The following is a 22,217-nucleotide window of genomic DNA, read 5'->3' on the forward strand; positions in this document are numbered from 1 at the left end:
CCCATTTTTGAGGATTTCCTGGTAACATAACTTCTTTGTGGCATAGTTTATAATCCAGAGTTCTACTACAGAATTGGGCTAAGGGCTACCCTCTGTGGGACATTGTTTGGTTAGCTCCTCTTTCTTACTTCTTCTCCTTTACTCTGTCCTTGAGAAGCATGCTCTCAGTGAATCACTTGCCTGTGGATTCTTTCTTAGGTTCTACTTCTAGAGAACCCAACCTAAGGCTGCCCATCACTCCATACAGGGACTTTCTCCTGTTGCCCACTGGGCATAGAGTTGGAAAAATCTACTACCCTAGCAGTGATCTGCCCAAGTAAGCAGGTTTAGTTACACACCAAGAGTGTTTCCATCCATCCCTCTCCAGGGGTTTGGCATGCCAGAAAACAAAAGAGCCAGCTTCCAAACCATATCTTAGTTTATTCTTTTTCAACAGGATGTGCAATAGATCTTATGAAGCTTTTAAGCCATATTCATCTCTGCACAGGCACCTAGCTGTTCTTCATTTGGGATTCTGAGCTTTTCCCCAAACACTATTAGTATTGGAAGTATGCTAGGTATTCTGCTACTTGACATTTGTTCCTGGAACACTGATTTACTACCTGTCATTTTGCTGCTATATATTCATAATGATATACCTTCAAAATACCCAAGACATACAGAAAAAAAATAGAATTCATTGTCCTGCCAGTGGGATTGGTTCTTAAAGAATGGGTTGTAATGCTTTCTTTGGCACAAACTGTTTTGCTCTGTGACATCGAAATTATGAGATGGAGAGGTTGGAGAAATAATGGTTACCTCTCATTAGAAGCTGGAAAAAAGAGGACATAAAAAGAAAGACTTGGTCAAGTCCACTCTGAGAGGCAATGAGAAAGCAAGAAGGGCATGCCTATCATTGTAGAGGGTCCAACTCTACAATGAGCTTCCCTCTGGATTTCATGCCTATCATTGTCATGCCTATCATTGTAGAGGGTCCACCTCCCTCTAACTCTTCCATGAACAGAAACAACTATCCTCTCGTCTTCTGGACCCCCACAGCCCATTTCTGATGTTTTCAGGAGCAATCGATGGCAAAATGTAGTTTCTAGTATGACCTCAAGCCATTTGAGGGATGCTGCCGACTTGCTTGTCCCTTTACTTCTAGCATCTTGCAGTGAATGGTTCTCACAGTGATGGTCTTTATATATGCATACGTGTGTGGGTTTAAGTAAAACGTAATAAGGTGCTCTTCTTGGCCTCAAAATATTACAGACTAGCCAGGTGTGGTGGCGCAGGCTTGTAATCCCCGCGCTTGGGAGGCGGAGACAGGAGGATTGCGCAGGTTCGAAGCCAGCCGCGCTGGCTTAAGAGACCCTGTTTTCAAATAAAAATATAAAAAATGGGTGTCTGGGAGTGTATCCCGGAGGTAGAAGGGTTTCCAGGAACCCCAGTACCACAAAAAAAATATTACAGACTAAGGAAAGAATGAGAATACAAAAGATTAAATAATTGAAACTAGAGATAGATCAAGACAGAATGTTCTCCCTTTAGACTTTCTCCCCTCTCTCTTCTCAGGATTGAAGACATTTGTGTAAGAAAAGAGACCTGGTGTAAGATGTTGTGGGGCCCCATAAATACCACTGTGCTGTGATCATTCACCACCTGTTCAGCCACTCTATCAATGTATATTTATAAGAATAAGAATAACTTTTTTCAGAGAAAATGGTTTTCTGGACAATGCATAGTAAATGATGCCAGTGGCTAGTCAGCTTAGGATGACTCTGGGAATAAATAGATAACTGTTTATGGAAGGGAGGAATCGGGAAGGGCAAGAATATATGCCCACCTGATGGGTAAAGTCTGAGGATAGCCCCAGGAGAATGGGAATAGGAGGTAGAGGTAGGTGACACAGGAAGAATGTAGTAGTGTCAGAAATGTTTTGGCCCAAATGGACAAACTCCATAGATTCAATGCTAAGTAAAATAAGCAGACACCAAAGAGTATACTGTATTATTCCTTTTATGCAAATTGGAAAAAGAGATGAAGTCAATTTATTCTACACAGTCAAGATAGTTACCATCTTTTGGAATGGATTAAGCTTCAAAGGGATATAGCCTCTGTGTTAGTAATATTCTGCTTCTTAATCTGGATTCTGACTGCATGAATTTGTTCTGTTTGTGAAGTTTCATCATGCTGTCTACTAAATGGGCACTTTTTTGTGAGTATATTACTCTTTATTCAAACATGACAGATTATTCTTGGCTATTGGCTAGGAGAAGCTCCTTTCCTCATTCTCAAGGATACGATAGGAGAACTACTTTTCATATCTCAACTTCAGAATTTTTTGGAGAATCATATTCTAATGGTGGGCTTTCAAAGAGTTCAAGGTCAACATTCATTCTGAAGCATAGGCTAAGATTTTCTGGAAATCTTTTTCTCATTAATGTGTTTTCTTTGAACTACCTTTCCTCACACTAGAGGGTAAAAGCTACACATTATTCTAACACACTTTCTTAAATATGAGTTGCGCTTTCTATCCTCTATTGCACATGCATGGATATAAAGTAAAATAACCATGAATTTCTGGACCTTTCTAAGCCTGGGCACTACTGTTCAATATTCCATCTGCTTCTCTGTTTAGATTCAAGTTCTTCTCTGAGTATTCTTTACTCTTAACTCCAATCAGCTTTCTTAGAGAAAACATGTTTGTCTGGATCTTGGTTCTGCTCCCTGTGGGTAAATGAGTCCCATCATTGACTCAGCTCGCCTCATTCTGCCTGGCCACAGCCCTCCAGACCCCGCACAACACCCTGCTATTGATGATTCGCTACCACCAAAGCAAAATGTTCTTGTAGACTGCTGGAGAAGTTTGAGTTATTTCATCAGCTTGCCACAGTGTTGGCTGGCTCAGGCCTCCATATCAGAATACTAAGAACCGGGTGGCTTCAACAGCAGAACATTTATTTTCTTGCAATTCCAGGAGTTGGAAATCTAAACTCAGGGTTGGTTTCTGGTGAGTCTCATTCCAGAATTTACAGAAAGCGTCCTCTCATTGTCTTCACAAGGCCTTTCTTGTGTGCATATAGAGAGAGGAACAGAGTCAGAGGCAGAGAGATATCTAGGAGAGATTTAGTTGCTATTCCTCTTTTCATAAGGACACCAATCTCCCAGATTAAGATGCCATGCTTAGACTTCCTCTAACCTTATCTCCTTAAAGGCTCAGTCTGCAAATATAGTCACAGTGGGGGGTCAGGATTTGCACTTGTGAATTTTAAGAGAAAAATTCAGTTTCTAACTGTCCCATTCCTTTCTCTTCTTTTCTTTAACATTCTTGGGGCAGAGAATTTGTTAATTATGATTTTCCTCTGCCCATGGGAAGCTGTTGTAGAAGGCACTAGTGTAATCTTAGCATACTCTTAGGAATATATTTATGATACCCAGTGTAATCTTAGGAATGTACTTACAGTATTGCTCTCAAGTTAAAAATAATGATATCCCAATGATTCGATCAGAGGCTGCCAAACTTTACAGAAATCTAGTGCTCTGTAAGTACAAGTTTGCAATATGTGTGTTCAAGCTTGTAGCGTTTATAATAGAGTTTTTCATATTTCTTCTTGTCCTCCAACTGTGCACAGGGGTGAAGTCAGTGAAGAGGCTCTTGAGACAGTGGCAGTAATGGAAGGCATCTCCAGATGGATACATGGGTAACTGTTCAGCTTCAAAATCACTGAGCTCACAGCCCGCAAGGGATCTTGGGCTCCTGCTTTTAGGGAATGCTATACAACTACTCATGAACTTTCATCATGGAATGATCAGGAAAGCTGAACTCCTAGATGTTCTTGGATCTGCCTCTTAGAACCAGGAATAGTCTCCATGCTGGGCATCTCATAGAGACACCAAGTGTCTGCCTCCCCCAGCTTCCAATCCTAGCTGAGGTCAAGGTTCAGCTTTGTGTTGGGTGGGTAGGATTGGTTGCTCAAAATGCAACATAAACCCAATCGTTTATTATCTAAAATGTATGTCTAGTGATTATAAAAAATAGTTTTCTTTTTTTTTTGCTGACCACCTTATTTCTAATATAAAAAAAATCAGAGCTTTCTACTGACTTTATAGTCTTATGCTTATATGCCTTTAGTATACATGAAATTCTAAAAGTACAGAAAGTTTCATGGACCAGAATATTGAAAAAGCTCACTTAATAATTATATATATCCAGTTTCCCCAGCTCTAAAGTTGGGTTTTATACAAAATTAATTGGTATATAATGTGAAGGCTCTTTTATTGGCTTTGCTATCATAATTGTTTATGTTGTTATTATCATTAACATTTTTACTAGTAATCCCCAAATATTTATTAGTTGCATATCACGTGCAAAGCATGCCTTATATAAAATATCATATTCTTTGGTTCATGTCTCTAGAATTAAGAGGCAATTGAGTTAAGTCAACTTTGTTTTATTTATTATTATATTTATTATTATTATTATTATTATTATTATTATTATTATTATTATTTTCAGTGGTGGTATTGGGGTTCCTGGAAGCCCTTCTACCTCTGGGCTACACTCCCAGACCTATTTTATACTTTTTTATTTTTGGAAACGGTTTCTTAAACCAGAGCGGCTGACTTTGAACCTGTGTGATCCTCCTGTCTCCGCCTCCCAAGCGCAGGGATTACAAGTGTGCACCACCACGCCCGGCAGTTAACTTTGTTTTAAATAGTAAGAAGCTAAGACTCAGAGAGTTTATCTAAGGTTCTATATGGCCGCTACCTTTATTGAATTGATAGACTCCATGTAAAAAGAAATTAAAGCATAGCATACTTAGTCAACCAACACCATTTCTAACCTGTCCCTGCTACCTGTTGTCTCTGAAACATCAATACTGGAATAAGCAGATTGACTGAATTAGGGGAATTCACTGAGAAATATTAGAGCATTCAAATATGCCCTTGTCCATGTGATCTCTGCTTTCCAAACCCTGAGGCTTTCTTCTGCCAGCTTACAGAGGTAGCTCTTTGGTGGGCAGCTGAAAACAGTGCACTGTCCACTGACAAGATAACTAAGCACCAGCAATGGACACTGCTGTGAACATCTCAGCACTGTGGGATGCTCCTCACAGTCCTCAGGGCAACAGAGAAAGAAGGCCACTCTCAGGTCTACTGGGAGTACATTGGTTATAGAAACAAGACACTTCACTGGTTAAAGAAAAAATGGTTTGGTCACTCACTACTTTTTATTTTTAAGTTCTAAATTGACTCGCGATTTTGACCAAGATAATATTATGGCCCAAGAAACAAAAGAAAAAAAAACTCAATCATGTGCCTAAAATGCATGAGTTAGAATGGAGAATTCCAAGCAGCTGAAACCAGGCCCTGTGGAGAACCTAGAACTATTTGTGTCCAAGCTGGCTTCTGTTCAGGGTCTTCAGTTCATAAATTGGTCCAGAATGATTTATATGCCATCTCTACAGAGAAGGATCTTTTGTCCTTAAAATCCCCAAGATCAAAGCAAAAGAGGGTCAAAGGCAGAAGCAGAAGAAAATTAAATTTGCTCCACTGAGAATTCATAAATACAAAAGAGAAAACTTTTTCCTCTCTCAAGAAACTATCAATGACTACATTCCCTGTACTAAGGAACCAGGCTGCAGGGGAATAAAAACACGCGTGAGGCTGGATCCAAGCCTCTGAAGAATCAGTATGCTAACTGAGAAGGTGATAATGAGTTAAATGCTAATCTAATGAGGACAGTTGGGTAAGATAAAACTGCAAGAGATTTATAGAAAATACATCTCACCATTTATGTTTGTGAATATAATCCTAGTTCTTGGCTGCCACAGACGTCTTTGAGATTCTAACGAAAGCTTTGGATCCTTCTTCTCAAAAATGTATATGTGTGTACAGTAACACAGGTGCATTTAAAGTCAGGACCTCATTAGAGCCAGGATTAAAGACCTATGCCCCAGCATTAATGATGTATGTTTGGACTCCAGAGTGGCAGTTACTTTTCATGTATATTTATATTCTTGGTCAAAATCAGCTGTCAAGCATGGAATATTCGAATAGACGAATGTATCAGAGACCTGAATATTTTGAGCCTGTATCAGAGACTAAGAAAATGGAGAGTAAAAATTTTAAAAAGAGAAGAAAAAGTATTTAAAATATATGCTTATAGAAGTGATAAAATAAATTGAGATGTATTCACAGATTATATAGTTGTATATAAGAATATACAACTATAATCCAACAACAAAAAGTAATTCATAAAAGATTCCATTGAGGTTTGTTTCATAGTTCATTATATAGGGGATTTTTATAAATGTTCTATATATCATTGGAAAAAAATGTAAATTCCGGCTTTTTAGGATTCAGAATATCAGGTTTTTCTTAATTGAGTTTTTTAGTACTTTTATTTATATAATGATTTTATCAGACTATTATTAGTTGCTGAGGCTAGTATGTTAATGTTTCTTTATGATTATGAATTTGTCAATTTCTCTTTTTAGTTTTTTCAGTATTTTTGTTTGTGTTATAGAGTTTAAAGCTATATATTATGTGTAAATAGTTGTAGGATAATTGCATCTTCTCATTGAACATGCTGACTTCTTTACTATTATTCAGGTAACAGTTTAAATAATGCTATGCTTATATATGAAATTCTCAGCGCCAATCTCAGTGACATGTATAGGGAAGAGGAGGGAGGGAGGATCCAGACGGAAATGCACTGTGTCCTATCACGCTATACTTCAGTAAGATGCCTAATTACAATATACCAATAAAAGTATCAAAACAGTCTGGCCAGGCATGGTGGTGCATGCTTGTAATTCCCACACTTGGGAGGCGGAGACAGGATCTCGCAGGTTCTCTTAAGCCTCGTTGACTTAAGAGACCCTGTTTCCAAATAAAAATAATATAAAAAATAGGTATGGGTGTGTAGCCCGGAAGTAGAAGGCTTTCCAGGAACCCCAGTACCACCAAAAAAAAAAGTATTAAAGCAGTTTAAAAGCATGAAGAATATTTCACAAGATATAAAAACATCAAGGGAGAAGTTCTGAAAGATCATTTATGATCTGACTTATATAAAAATAAAAATATTGTTTATCAAGTAGAGAATTTTAGTTTCTTCATATTACTTCACCCTGGTTAATATTAACATGACCATAAATTATGACTTGTTTTTTAAAAAACCTAGTTTATTTTATATTTCAGTTGAAATGTGTACAAATATAAAGCAAAAATGGTTTTAAAAGTTTTATTTTTATATACTTAAAATTTCTGTGACTTCTGAATTTATATTTTGTAGCAAATTTAGAATTGAAATCCCAAGAAGAAAGAATTCTTCAATTTTTATGCTTTTTTTCCTAAGTGAGAGGCAGTTGGAAGACTTATTTCTCATAAGGAAGCATATAGGAATCTGACATGTTTAAAACTGGTTTCGATGATAACAGATATTTACTCTCACGTTGTTTGTTTATTCAATAAATATGTAATGAGTTGGGGTCCCTTATTAGTTACTGTGGCTGTGGATAAGACTTCTTTTCAGAAATATCCAGGGAGCTCTAGAAGATACACATGCAGTCAGTAGTTTGGTTTCCATTCTTTTGGGTAGATACCCAGAACTGTATCGCTGGATCATATAGTAGGTTCATTCCCATTCTTCTGAAGATCCTTCATACTGTTTTCTAAAGTGGCTGCACTAATGTGCAATCCCACTAACAATGTATTCGAGTTCCCACTTCTCCACATCCTCACCAGCATTTGTTATTGTTTGTGTTTTTAATAATTGTCATTCTGATGGGAGTTAGGTGAAAGCTCAGGGTAGTTTTCATTGCCAAACTACGGAGCCATCCAAGATGTCCATCCACAGATGAATGAATTACAGAACTATTGGATATGCACACAATGGAATTTTACTCAGCCATAAAGAACAAAATTACATCATTTGGGGGAAAATGAATGGAACTGGTGAACATTATGCTAAGTGAGATTAGTAAGTTACAAAAAGTAAAAAATCGGATGTTGTCCCTAATGAAGCTAGGGAGGAAAAGGGTCATAGGAGGAACTCTGGATGAAGAAGGAGAAACTATATAGATGAGCAAATAAGGTGACCTAACTGAGAGGGATGAGAGAGGAGGAGAGGGAAATCCCCTAATGTACATTCACAAACATATCAATCACTGAGCCAGATATGAGATGGAGGTAGGGAGGAGAGAATGGGGTGGGAATTGGGAAGGGGCTAAATGAGTGATGTGTGCATGTATGCCTGTACCATTTTGTGCCCCAATAAGATGTATGATTATAATGTACCAATAAAAATGTTTTTAATGATGTATAAATTATGTCAATAAATTATTAAAAATAGAAAAGAGATATTAGAAAAGTGATCCTCTCTGAACTGCGCAAATCAAAGGAGGTGTCAGTGAAGAGGTGATTTTGTACCTGGATCATGAAGGAAGAGTAAGGATTTAGGAGAAGCAGGTAAAGCAAAGGCAGTCTTGGAAATGAAAATATTATGAGAAAATCTGTGGATGTGTGACATGGTTAGGAAATCACTAAATATTAAGCTTAGACCACGGTAAATAGTTTTGTGTCTCTACAGCCTTAGAAATATGAAAGATGACAGGTGGCTTTAGATCAAAATGCTGTGGGAAAAAGTGTCTGGAATTTATTCTTTACTCTTTTTTATTTTTCTTTTTTAAAATGCATGCACAGATTTTAGTGCAATTTATTCAATTCTGTTAGACAAAGAGCAAATGAAAAGCAGCAGGGGTTTTTTTTCCCTTTTCTTTTTTTAAGCCTTTCTGATCACCTGCTCCATCCTCTGCGATTTACAAACTTCATATTATCTTTGTTCTTCCTGGTTTTCATCAGGATGATTATTTATTTATGAGCAATCTTAATGTGGCTCTTTCAGGCAATCGGAGTCACCCTGACAGCAGCTCTGTAAATAGATAAATTTCTGCCTTTAAAGTTTGATGTCTTCTGTCCTAATAAACCGTTACTTTGCCTAAACTCAGAGAGAAGAATTCTTCATATTTGGCAAAGAATCACTAAGTGAGTCTCTGAAGGGCTGAAGTAATAATCATAGTTACAGCAAGAGAAAGTCACTGAGCATGTTGGACTTCATTAAAGGTCACTTGTTTGTTGTGGTAGCTCTGCTGCCAAGTTAACAATGAAATGGGATAATACCATAGCTCTTGGAAAACTGTACTAAGCATCACCTGAACTTAAGAAGAAAACAAGAGTCATGGTCACCGTTGCCACAATTTACCCATAATTTGAGGTTTCAGCAACCTAGAAGGAGCAATTTTTTGTATATATAAAAGGTAAGTATCATTTTTTGGGGGGGTTGGAATTTCTAGAACCTTCCCAACATTTCCTTTTATTTGTCATAGAGCCATACTATTAATAATCCTGTTTTTAAGTCCTTAAAATTCTTAGGAAAAGAGGATAACAGGGTAGAAAGAGAATCTCAGTGCTAAGCAAACTTGACCCCACCTTTCGCACATTAATTTACCAGCTTTATGGCAATAGGCAAAAGCTCGGTTAATGTGTTGAAATTCTTCTCCATTCTATAAAAAAGAGAGCATGCCCTGTCTTCAGGGTTGTTACAAGGAATGAGGTAATGCATGTGACAGTGATTTGTAAATCATGCAACTCTTTATAAATGTAAGACATCACCACTGTTCATTAACCCTGCAATCTCAAAAGGGTCAGAGATAGGACACAATTATGCTGATATCACCATTCCTAGCATACCATCCATTAACGTTGTCTGGTTGGTCAAGGACTATGGAAGAACACATTGCATTTTTATGAATCATGTGTGAGATACCCTCCCCCAAGTAGAGGAAAAGACAGGTGAAAAGCCAGGGGCATTCTCCAGGGCCAAAGCATTGTCTCCTCACTTTGTGGGGAGTGATGTCCTACCCCATTTTTTTCTCAGATAAATACAAATTAAAGCAGTATACACATTGTTGTTTTAATCTGTTGTAACCTCCTTAGCCTTAGCCCACTTCTCAGATGAGATTCAGGATATATAGAAGAAAGGGAAGTTCTTGTTTGCTTTCCCATGGAGAGTTTCATGAATCAACTTCCATGGGGAGAATCTGTTATCCAGCCATGGATACAAGTCAGTGGTCAAAAATCTCTAATTCCAAGTTCTGTGTTAGGAAACCCATACTTTAAATTTGCCAGAGAGAGAGAGAGAGAGAGGGAGAGAATGCTATTTTGATCCTCACCTACTTAACTTTTTTTCTGTGTATCAATGTATGTCATTTATTTGACTCCACCAGAATCCTAAAATGTAAGCACTAGGCTATGATCTTAAAATACAGATGGTAAGTGTCAATTGATAAGCAAAGGAATTGGAGACGTTAAGGATTTTTATGGAGTAGGCCTTGTGGGCTTTTGACTTTGATTGCTTGCCAGGGCTCACATTGCACGTGGCAGGTTTTCATCTCCTCTGGAGAGGGAGCTGTAAGTTACTTTTAGCTAAGTGCTGCCCTTAGGCCTTGTGTACATTATAGCTGTTAGTACCATGGAACGCAGCTAAGACAGATGCATAGAGTTCCTAATAGAACACAACCCACTCAGGTCTTAAGCAGATCCCCTGAGTTCAATAAACACAGCATTAGCAAAAGACACAGAGGCCACACAAAGGCCTTGATTAGCAACTGCTTCTGCAACTTGACTTTGAAACAGAGAATCACAGCTTCATCGAGTGCCACTGGGAAGATAGAGGCAAGAATTGTTTATTTTATGCTCTGGTGAGCCTAACAATATTTTCTGCCTTCATAAAATACAAAGAGTTATGGTTGGACTTCAGGCGACTTATCCATGAATCCAAAGTAACCACCTGCCACATGTATTCAAGGTGACTGGATTCACTGTTTACTTTAATTCTAACAATGTCTTTAGATTTCAGATGCCCAAGCGTCAGGCTTTGCTCACAGAAAGATGACAGGCTTTACTTTTAAAAATAAGAATAAAGCCAAGTATTGGTGGTGCACACTTATAATCCCAGCACTTTGAAGGCTGAGAAAGGAGGGTCACAGGTTTGCAGTCAGCTTCAGCAACTTGTGAAGCTCTCTGCAACTTGGTGAGACCCTGTCTCATAATAAAGAATAAAATAGGATTGGGGGCATAGGTCGGAGGTAGAGTGCCCCTGGGTTCAATCTCCAATAGCACAAAAAGTAAATGGAATAAATGAATAAATAAAGGTTTTATCATAAATATTACCATCTTCTTGGGATAAGAAAAGTAAACATTTCAAGGAAATTTTTCCAGACAAAAAGGCTATGAGTAATTTTTGACAACTTGTGCTTGAAACGTTAAGATCAATCATGACATTTGGTAATAGCAAATGCTTTGAAAAATGATACTTTAGCCTTATGTCAGAATAAGAAAAGGTGGGTTAATTAAGCTAGATGAAAAAAGTTATTCTTAAAAGAAAGGTTAAAATTTTATAATCTAGACAGATTTTACAGAAAAAATAGATCTTAAATGTCATGATAGAGTGAATAAAAAGAAAAAAAGACATATCAAAGTTTAATCTTAAGAAGGGTATCAGGAGAAAAGAAAACTTTTGTAGCTACTAAGAGGTTTGAAGCAGTGACCAGAGTCCAAGGAATTTCACAGAGGAAGGAGAAAAGGAACTCCGGTAGACTAAAATATCTCCAGCAGATGGAATATTGATCCAAGATCTTAAGAAAAAAATAGGCCTAAAAAGTCTGCTGATAAGCCGGAAGTGGTGGCGCACGCTTGTAATCCCCGTGCGTGGGAGGCTGAGACAGGAGGATCACACAGGTTCGAAGCCAGCCTCAGTTACTTAGCGAGGCTCTCAGCAACTTAGTGAGACCCTGTTTCCAAATAAAATATAAAACAGGTTTGGGAATATAGCCTGGAGGTAGAAAGCCTCTGGGTTCCATCCCCAGTACCACCAAAAAAAAAAAAAAAAAAAAAAAGTCTGCTGATAGACTTTGATATGTTTGTTAATGTACATCATGAACTAAGCCACACATGAAAAGGAGAGAGGGGGAGGGAATGGGGCAGGAATTGGGTAAGGGCTAATAGGGCGATGTGTGCATGTATGCCTCCACCATCTTGTTCTTCATTAAGATGAATGACTACAATGCACCAATAAAAAGCTAAAAAATTTCTGCCGATAGGAAGACCATGGCGATAGCAACTGGGGGACCTCTCCTGAAATATCATGGAAGCTCTACAGAATGTCTCTGGAAAATCTGGGCAGCTATAAGAGGAAAAGATCAGGAAGATTAGCACGAAATAAATAATGCACTATAAAAGCAAGCTTTAAAGTGACATAGCCACCCTAAGTGGAGAAAAAGTATTGCCTGCACCCTCAAATACAATCGTAGCCACAAATGCCTCCCCAGACAGACCGAAAGCAATCTGCGAGTTCCTTTTGGCATTTTTGCCTTTCTGGGAAACCAGAACTACAACATTTTATATTGTATTGAGTCTTGCTTTTATTTTCACTAAAAGCCATTTCTAGCCTCACAGAAGAAAATTATCTTCTTTCTCATTGTAAAAATAATGCCAAATTTTAGACAGTAAAAATTCACTTAGCCTTAAAAGATAATAAGTAATACAAGTTGTATAACTGAGAGGCTGTAATCACAAAATCAACAAATAGCCCACCTATACGGAAACCAGAAGATTCAGGGAAATTAGTGTAGATTTGTTCAGAAAAAAAAATTGATTTTGACTTTAATGAGCCACACAATATAATAAATGTGTTTATGGGGACAAAAGTGCTCTCAGCAAAGGTTTTCATGAGGGGAAAGAGCCCAAATAAAAGACAACAATTTCTCTCCTTTTAAGTTGAAAATTTTTTAAGAGCAGCCATCTCTTAAAGGAGACAAAATTTATCTGAATAAATAAAGGGGACAGGTGAGTCTCCCAAGATTCATTTTACCCTCCTATTTTCCTTTTCTTTGCAAGCATCTTGAATAAGTTTCTAAGACCACACTTAAAAAGTCATTCATTTATTCTTTTTCTCATGTATCAAAACTTCTGCTCCACGACTCCATCACAGGCCACTTAGATAGTCTACCAGTGGAGGAAGGTTGGCATCAGGCAACTATGGTCCTGACCTGGTGGGTCCATAAACAGATTAGACTGGGGGTCCCTAGAAACCTTAATTAATGAAACTGAAGACTGAGTTATAGCTGTGACCAAATATTGGAACGTACCTTTTAAGCAACCTCAGTTACTGTGCTCTTCTCTGAGAGGTCTTTAAGGAGCAGAGGTGTCCCCATGAGTGAGGAAGTTGGTATTGATGAGGAACAATTGTTTCCTTTGGTTTGTCCCTTCTGTTTCAATCTTTGCAAATCACAACAATCTACAAGCCAAAAACTGCCATTAAAATATAGCGAGACAAAGAGCCTACCTAGATGATCTTCACCCACTGAGTGCACAATTACTGGGCAGTGTATTAAAAACAACAAAAAAAAAAAAGGATGCAGAAAACACTGCTGCACAGACCAGTTGGATTCACAGGCTCACTGGGCCTGCGCGATTACAACCCAACAGTAACTTGGTGGGACTCAGTTTTCAATTAAGAAATAAAAGTCATGCATGGTGGTGCATGCTTGTAATCCCAGTATTTGAGAGGCTGAGACAGGAGAATCGCAGTTGCGGACAGCCTCAGATACTTAGTGAGGCCCTTTGCAACTTAATAAGACCCTGTTTCAAATTAAAGAATAAAGGCCGGGCGTGGTGGCGCACGCTTGTAATCCCTGCGCTTGGGAGGCAGAGACAGAAGGATCACGCTGGTTTGGAGCCAGCCTCGCTGTCTTAAGAGACCCTGTTTCCACATTAAAAAAAAAAAGTTAAAAAATAGGTCTGGGAGTGTAGCCCGTGGGAGTGTATCCCGGAGGTAGAAAGGCTTCCAGGAACCCCAGTACCACCAAAAAAAAAAAAAAAAAAATTAAAGAATAAAGAATAGGACCGGGGGTTGTAGCTTGGAGGTAGAATGCCCCTGGGTTCCATCCCCAGTACCACACACACACAAAAAAAAGATATAAAATAAGGCTAAGGGTATAGCTGTATAGCTTAGGGGTAGAATGCCTCTAGGTTCAACACTCAGTTTCAAAAAATAGGAAAGGAAGGAAGGAAGGAAGGAAGGAAGGAAGGAAGGAAGGAAGGAAAGAAAGAAAGAAGGAAGTAGGGAGAGAGTGAGGGAGGGATAGAGGGAGGGAGGGAGGGAGGGAAGGAGGAAGGAAGGAAGGAAGGAAGGAAGGAAGGAAGGAAGGAAGGGAGGGAGGGAAAGGAAAGGAAGGATAATTGCCTATGAGCTAGTAAGTAGATGGGCCAGGATTTAAACCGATTCAAGGTTCAAGGTGTCTACTTCTCAATGTTATCAGGCTTACATCTTTTATGGTAGCTTTCCTTCCAGATTTCAAAAGAAAATTTGGAAAGCCACATAGCACACGGCAATATCAGACTCCCTGCAAGCAGGCCCAAATGGGTCACTTGGTGAAGTTTTGAGAGCGAAGTCAAGGCTGCAAGAAAACCCCTGAGATTTAAAAAGGCCAGAAATGTGGAACAATTGGGAGAAAAGGCTGCTAGCTGTGAACCATGGAGCCAGGCTGGGAAAGCCAGTGTACTGCCCACTGCAATCAGCCGAGACCTGCCAAGACTTCCTGCTGCCTCGGCATCTATGTGTTGAGGACCCCCACTCCACATAGTAAAATAGGCAGAACGCCCCGAGAAAGAGGTATCGTCTCTGGCAAAAAATATCCCCCACTTTAGATATCCTTCATAACTATTATTCTCTTGGTATTCTTTTAACTCTCTACACGAATTGCTCTGATGATGTGAGATCAGAAATTGAGTCCGTGGAAATAAACGTCCTTGGCTTTGCTCAATAGTAAGGAAAAAACTGGCCAGAACTCAGATGCTGTGATAAGCATTCCAGCTGCAGCAATCACAAAGGGTCTCCGATCCTCACTCCTATAACTAGGTTAAGCTATTAACTCCGGTAACCGGTAGCTCAGTTTAAGGAAACTTTGTTTACCCTTGAGATCCTGCCTAGAGACAGAGAAGATAAAATTTTGGGTGTGACTTCAAAGCAATTTAACTGATGAACAACTTAGTTGCCAAAATACAATAGAGCCAAGGAGAAAGATTGTTGACCTTCACGCCCAGTGTGAGCGTTCCCCGAAACAGGGAGAATGCCGCATGGCTAGAAATGAAAATGACAAAATAAAGGACAGATATTCTAAATATATATGTATGAAGGAAAGGAAATACCATAAGAGTAAGAAAGCACTTTTTCATGAAGAAGAGCTTATCATAAGAACGTCCCAACTGGGAAAGAAAGGAATTAGAAAGTTAGAAGCAGGTTGCAGAGGGTTTGTGATAAGGAAATGGATTATTAGAGACCAATAGGCCTTTAATAGGCTTTTTGTCTAAAAAAGAGTGTTCAGCAGTCAAGGAAATACATCTGACAACTAAATCCAAGAACTTCACAGTGTTATTTGTGGTGTCTTATTTGCCAAGCTGTGTTGTGAGTTTTTGTAAGCTTTCAGACTTCAGAAGGCAAGGCGGATGAGATCTGAGAGACGCCCATCGCATCTCCCTGGACGCCACATCTCCCCATGCTTGTCATTTGGATATAGATGGAAACTTCAAAAAAGAAAGCAAAAGAAGATTCCATGAGAAGGCGTATTCTCCAAGCCCTGGGCCTTGGGCGTGCCTGTATTGCCTTTGGAATTTACCTTTGGACCTGCCCTGCTGCGATAACGGAGGAGTTAATCTCCTAAATGCTGGACTAGTCATTTACTTTGTTTATATGTAATTTACTATTGTTTTGCTGTGATTGCCCCCCTTCCCTTTCCTTTTTCTCCTATTATTAATCTCACTGGTGAAGGGTATAAATTTCTCTGGGTTCCTGTAATAAATTGTCATTGGCTCAAGAAGCCTTTGTCCACCTCAAATTCTTTCCCAAGCGCCGTACCTAAAAACTTAGGGAATTCATAGAGGGGAAAGAATTGCTGCCGATAGCCTTCTGCAGAACTCCACCTGCCTTTTGCCCCATCTTTCTGAGGCTCCCGGTCGTGAGTGGACTTGCCCCCACAGGACTGAGCTCGTCGGTAACAGAGACCCATTGGAAAAGATAATTTAATACTGTGACAATGTTGAGAGATGGACTCAATGCATTTTGCATTCTGAAATGAGTATGCGCTTTTCAAGGGTCCAGGGCAGAATGTTATAGTTCAATATAGAATAGCCCCTTGAAGAGCTCATAAATCGGTGGGTGTTTGGGGCTGATGTAATTGAGTCGTGAGTGTTGTAATCTCAGAAGTGCATAAATTCATCACAATGGATTTCTCTGGGTGTTGGCCTGGGCTGGTGGGTGCAGCTGCAGAAGGTGAGGTGAGTCCTTTTCTGGTTTCTGGCATTTATGTTGTGAGAGCAAAACCTTGTGTGTTCTCTCTCTCTCTCTCTCTCTCTCTCTCTCTCTCTCTCTCTCTCTCTCTCTCTCTCTCTCTCTCTCTCTCCCACTTCCTGCTTCTGTTATACCCAGAGATCAGCTGTCCCCATCCTCACATGGACTGAACCCCCAAACCATGAGCTTTATTTAAAACTTTCTTCTTCTAAGATGGCCAGATCTTTGGTTGATGACTTTGAAAATGCTGGCTAATACAGCCTGTAAAAATCTTTTTACCTGATACCTGGCATCTGCAATAAATATTAGCTTTTCATTATTAGTAATTCTTTGTTCAGTGTGTTGAAAGCAGCATTCCTTTTTTGGATGTTTCTCAATTAGTCCTCAGTCATCAGTGTTGTTGAGTGGCTACTATGAGACAAGCACAGTCCAGAAAATAGAAAATATTAGGCCATAGTTAGCACATGTATTTATTCAAAGGCCCCCTAAGCTATTGCAAAATATGAACTATTGTAATAAGGCTTTAAAGTATCTTTAGGTTATTTCAGCTTTCTAAACAAAAGTCACTTTCAAAGTCTGAGAAATGTTTACATTTTTCTTCTATGTTAACATTTAGAGAAATCTATAAAAGGACAACTTGCTGTAAATTCTCATTATTCCAGTAGCAGAATTTTATCTCCTGTGTCTAAGTGATTTTTGTTTTTGGCATTTTGGACATTTTCTCTGCGTTGTCTAGCTGCGGGTAGACTTTTTTATTTGTATCATATGGAAAGCAACATAGACAAGAAAAACAGAGAAATAAAAGGAATAAGCGACCTTAGCATACCCATATGCTTATTTTTCCCCCTGGTTTGAGCAGCGATGTATACCAGGTAAATGGAAGTTGACAATACTAACATATTCCATTTTTCACCCTCGACGAACATATAGGGAGTCTCTGCCATGGACCAGGCAGTGTGCCAGTACTTAACAAGCAGAAAGGACTTATCAGTCCATTCAGGCAGCCTAGAGAACAGCCAAAGAACAGGCTGCCAGTCCCACCAATGTCCACTTCCACAGTAGCTCAGTAACTACAGGTTGAGAAGGCTCCAAAATCAGAGAGACCTAAGCTCAGACCCCAGGAGGACAACACACTGGCTGCATGACATTTAATATGCAATCAGAGCCTCAGTTTTCTTACCCTTAAAATAAGGACTAACAGTGCTATTTTGAAAGCTGTGAAGGTGAAATGGGGTACATGCTTGCAATGTTCTTAGCTCAACACAAATGCAGGTCTTGTAGCCTACAAGATCGATGCTATGCTAGTCTCCTTCCCTGCCTGTGACTTTTCTTCTAGGTATAGCCTTGGAATACAAAGAGGTCATTGCAAGAAAAACTCAATCATATTCCTAAATTGAGAGTGATTTCTGTTATTTTTGGAGAAAGGTGCTGGGAATTGAGGGGGGTGCTGGAACAAGGGCATTCTACCTCCAAACTGTACCTACAGAGCCCATTTGTTATCTTGAAACAGGGTCTGATTAAGTTGCTGAGAATATCACAAAGTTGCTGAAGCTGGCCTCAAACTTGCAATCTTTTTGTCTCAACTTGCTAAGTACTGGAATTTCAGGCATATGCTACAATACCAGCCTTAATGTCATTCTTTCGAAAGGGCAGAATATATTGCTGTGAATAAAGACCACAAATATCATCTGGAACTTAAGACCAAAATCCTAGTTGCAATTTTTGTTTAGTAACAATATCTTATCAGCACCATAGACTTAATGAATCAAGAGAGCAAAACAGAGTTGGCTTTCTACCTTCCTGCAAAATGCCAGGTAGAACTTGCTATAGCCAGAGTTGAAGGTTGGTTTCAAATCAAATTGTTCACCATCTGTTCATGGACAGATAAAATCCCTTCTTCCTGTATTAATAGATCAACAAGGATTTCAAGCAGAAAGGGTTGTCTCAAATTTCAGCATCAAATGACTGTTTATGTGACTAAAAATTGTGCATAGGGAACAAATATAAAAAGACCAGCCAGTAAAACTAAGTAATATAAACTTTGAAATCCCTTTCTGCATCTCTCAGGAATGATTCATTTGTGTTTTATGGAAAAACATAGAGAAATGGTAAAAAAAAAAAAAAACATAGTTAAGGAGTGCCAGGTAGTTAAAGTTAGTTTTATTATTTTAAGATTTGAACCTTCAAAATGCTGTTTCTATGAATTCCAATTGTTAAAGTCATTTCAGGTCTTGGTTACTTTTATACTACATATATAGGGTGAAATTTCTGTATAATATTTTATGTCCAATTAAGTAACCAACTTATATTTAGAAATAGTAAACAACTGAAAACAAAACACAAAGACCAGAACATTCAAAAGAATCTACAACATATGAGAATCAACAAGAGAAATTAGCAAACACAATTTATATAAAATCAATGAATCAAATCAGTATTATTCCTAATGAAAAGTAGAAGATAAAATTTAATACTGAAATAATTTTATATAAACATCAAACACATGAAGTACCTTGAAATTAGTCTAAAAATTGCACATTATTAAGAATTTTTATTCATCAAATTATTTCATTAAGAGATTTTAAAAGCAACCCAAGGAAGAAATAAGATGTTTGGAAAACATGTATTCAAAATTTAAACATACTGCAACTTATAAATGGCCAACAACCCAAAATAGAAAAATTACTTGAACTAATATTTCACAAATGGGGATATCCAAAATGCTAAAAAGTACATCAGAAGGTGTTCAATTTTATTCATCATAAGAAAAGGCAAATTAAAACCACAACTTAATACCGCTATGCACACACCCAAATAAAAGAGTTTATGTTTTAGATTGACATTGAAATTGCAAGTGCAGGCAATACTATGGTTCAAGTCCCTATACAGTTGTAAATTGGGACAATCACTTTGGGAAATTATTTGTTGATATCTACTAAACACTCTGAATCCCTTCATTCAATTCCTACTTTTATAACCAAGATCATTCACTAAAACCCTGGACCAAGATATTGTTAAAAATGGCTTCAAACATTCTAAATAGCCCATATCTTATTCATGATAGAATATTAAATTAGTTATGGTTTATTCCCTCAAACAACTGCTGTAAGAAAAGAGAGTGAAACACGGTATTACTATATACTGCAAGGATGAATCTCATATAGTTTTGGATGGAAAGAGAAAAACTATGGTTCTATGTATGCCAAGTTCACAGAGAGCCATTGATAACTCCCTGCTATGAGATTGAATGTCTAAATGCAGCTACAATCATATCAAGCCTTATATTTCTCCTGACATGGATTCCATTTACTTTATCAGGTCACAAAAAAACAATCGTTTTTCCGATTCCTACTTTTTCTCTCCAGCATTGTCTCTTAAAAGTCAGTCCCCAATTGCCCTGATGTATTTCAAAGGTTCATAAACACCGACTGTTTCCTAAACATTGCATGATGTTTATTTCAGAGGACCTTGTATATGGTGCTAGTCCTCTTAAAAAAAAAAAAAACACACTGTTTTGTTCCTATTTTTCTCTCCAAAATCATCTCAGACAACATTTTCCCTGGGGAGTCTTTTTGTTCCTAACATTTAGCATTTTAGCTCAGCTGACCCCCTTAAAAAGTTGCAAAGTCTCATTCCATTATACTACCTGCAAAGTTGCTCCTCATTTGTCTATCCAACTCATTACTCTAGGATCCACAAAGAAGCAAAGACTGTATGTTTTCTATTATTCTTTCTTAATCCTGAATAGTTCAGTATGAATGAGTGTATAAGAGAACAATGAAACGGCATAACACTGGGCTGCCTTTCACTGAATGCGTCTCAGCTATACTGTCGTGAAGATTTTGTAAAGGAATTGAATAAAATAAAGTTGAGATTGAATTTTCTGGAAAAAATAGAAATCATATTCTCATCTCTCCTCTATGCAATGCAGAAACCTTCAATAGATAAATAGATATTTTACACAATGGGGGATCAACTCTAGGACTTTGATTCATATGCCCACTTCTGACAAGAATTAAAATGCCCTAAGTTGAAGAAAACTTGAATATATTATCTCTCAGAGTCCTGTGTTATTATGAACACAGTAATGATTCATCCCTCCAACTTTCAAATTGCTCTTAAATCAGGGGCACAGGATTGAGGAAATACTATATTTCTTTGTAAGTGGTTGTAGAATACACAACATAAATGGTCCCATTGCTTCCTTGGGGAGAAAAGAACTTGTTTTAGTAAGCATTCTCACTGCTGTGACCCCAAATACCTGATGAACACAACTTAGAGGAAGAAAGATTAGTTTGTTTACACTTCAATGTTAGACCAGCGTCCAAGCAGGAACCAGGGCTGCAAATTCTTAGGATATAATGGTGGGAAACAAAGAGAAGAAGGAAAGAACTTGTTACCAGTTCATGGAAGCAGGGAAAAGAGATAAGAGCAGGAAGCTGTAGCAGCCAGGGAAATCCCTGTCCCTGGCCAAGTTCTCAGGGGCCCTTCACTAGCAACCAACCCCTACCTGCAACATGGTGGTCTTGGAAGCATTCCACATCCACGCTTTAACAGCTCATCCCTTCAATTGGTGCCCAAAGATCCTAATTACACTTTATGTTCTTGAGGGTTAGCTCATATAGCATAAATCATTAAAAGACTTAAAATGAAATCACCTCCATGTAGCCCACAAAGAAATGAATGAAGATTCTCTTCTCTTGGTAGAGGAGAGAGAGGAGAGAGAGAGAGAGAGAGAGAGAGAGAGAGAGAGAGAGAGAGAGAGAGAGAGAGAGATAGTTATCTTCTGGAGGGCAGACCCTCAGAAAAGTGACCACTGTCTACCACCACCAAGCCACCTGCAAGTGTGGATATGTTATGTTGGAGACTAGAAGAGTTACATGGATACGGTATATTTATGATGTGACTTTTTTCTAAAGCGCTTACTCATCAATTACATCTTCCTGAACACTTTTTTCTGTCAGTGACGACCTTGTACTTATCCAGGTATTCCCTTCAGTCTCTGCCATAGCACTCTTCACCTACATGGTTTTCAGTATGTAAGGGCTTAAACAGAGACTCAGAACATCCTGATTTTTTTTTTAACATGAAAGCTTCTAAGGAATAGAGATTCTTGTCCTCAGTTTTATCTGCATTCTTCAGATGCTCTTTTGCAACAGACTTTTGCTTACAATTTGGTGCATGATAGACAGTGACAGCTGCATTTAAAGCAGCACTGAGCACATAGGAGAAGAGGGAGCATCCATTAGCTCCAGTCTGTGCCCATTAGCACCATTGCCCTCTGCATTTGCACATGAGTTGCAGTCATAGCTTGTCAAAAAGTATGAAATATCCCCTATTCTCTTTAGTACCACCGGGTTCTTGTGACTCATGGTGTCATTTTACAAAGTTGGTGACACTTGTGTCACTATAAAACATACAGCAGTGATAACGCTCATCCTTTGGGGCTGAACATATTTGTTCATTTGTTTGTGTGATGATTTGTAAATGTGTGCGTATGTGTGTGTACATGCACACTTATCTGGGTGTGAGTGCTTGCATTTGAATACAATCAGCAGTACATGACGCAGTCATAAGAAAAGAAAGCCTCAAGAATTTGGAAATAGGCTGTAAAATGAAAAGCAGACATGAGTCGGATCAAAGACAAAATATGCAAAGTGACTTCCAGAGACAAAATGATCCTCAGCTCGCTAGATCTGAGAGCATCTTGAGTGGCAGTGGAAATGTATCTAAACGTGGAGGATCAAAGGAGCCACAATTGGCTAGATGAAGAAACATAGGGCAAAGAGGAAATTAGGAAATGAGCATCTCCAGGGTCCATCCC

The sequence above is a fragment of the Muscardinus avellanarius genome (assembly GCF_963383645.1).
Source record: "Muscardinus avellanarius genome assembly, chromosome: 18".
NCBI classification, from domain to species: domain Eukaryota; kingdom Metazoa; phylum Chordata; class Mammalia; order Rodentia; family Gliridae; genus Muscardinus; species Muscardinus avellanarius.